Source organism: Phyllostomus hastatus, unplaced genomic scaffold (assembly GCF_019186645.2).
Source record: "Phyllostomus hastatus isolate PE091 unplaced genomic scaffold, TTU_PhHast_1.1 phas_contig_58, whole genome shotgun sequence".
NCBI lineage: Eukaryota > Metazoa > Chordata > Mammalia > Chiroptera > Phyllostomidae > Phyllostomus > Phyllostomus hastatus.
The window spans coordinates 58,804,716-58,805,979 of record NW_025333916.1 but is presented as its reverse complement, the minus strand read 5'-3'; positions in this window follow the sequence as shown (position 1 = coordinate 58,805,979).

Here is a 1,264-nt window from a genome sequence, read left to right as displayed (position 1 = left end):
CTGGTCTTTCTGTGTCCTGCACTTGCGATGTCACTCAACTAAACAAACAAACCAGACAAAATGATTTCACTGACCAAAGGTGTCCCACCAGCAGAGCACAGTTTAACCTGGGAAATGAAGGTTTATGCTTCCCAGGCCAGAGCTGAGCCAGGCTACCAGTCTACACTGGCATCCTTGGAAGGGCGGCGCCCTCGCATCCTGCAGTGCCGGGGAAACGAGCCGATGGAAGGGAAGTCCAGACAGGTCGGAGGAGATTTCCCTACAAAGGAGTCACTTCGGTCACTTCAGGAATCTGATCAGAGTGCAGAATGAGCTTTTCCCAGCACACCACAGGCGTGGCTTCTAACAGACAGGGTGGGGACTCGGCAGGACACCAGGGGCCAGCAGGGCCATGTCCAGCAGTGAAGAATCACATTCTCACAAAAACAGAATCACAAGCAAGCTGCATGCATGGACTTGGATCTGTAGCAACTGAGAGTCCCTGGGAGCCTTGGGAGGCTGCCTGCTCTATACTGAGATGCCTCCGGGTGCAGCCCTGAAGCTAACCACCTGGATGTTGTCGAGGCCCTCACGCTGGCGGTGTGGCTTTGGACTGGTCCCTTCGTCTTTCTGGACTACGGTTTCCTCCCGGCTAAGTGAGAGGACAGGGTAAAGTGTCTTTAAATGATCTCCCAAATCCAATGGTCTGTGACCCTGCGGTGCAAATGGAAGCGCTGTCAGCAAAGACAGGCATCACGGACTCACGGACACCCCTTCATGACAGCAGAATCAGGGCTTCTGCAACGATATCGTGAAATAATTTTTTTTAAAACCCGGTTTTTCCTCACCCTGTTCGGTGATGATAAAATGAGAACTGGAAATGAACTAATTTGGATTCCTAATTTAATTGTAATTTTTTCGAAGCATGTTGACTTTTCAGAAAAAGAAGCAAATCCAAAGAAAACAATTTGTTATAAAAACCAAATATCCTCAAAAGCCATTGTCAGGGCCTAGCACCGTTCAGCTCTAGCTCCTGTGATTCCTCTCATCTTGCCCGTGCCACCGTGATACGTGAGGCTCAGTAACATGTCCCTGAAGTACCTAAGGCAGGTTAAATTACCCTAACTAGTCTATACTTAGAAGTAAATGCCCTGATATTTTTTATATCCTTGCAGCTACAGTAGAGAAAGCTTTTTGATAATAGCTGCAAATCAAACGGGTTTCCTGCAAAACTTAGATGAGAAAATTCAATGTGCCAGACCCGAGTTTGATGAGCAGTATCGTT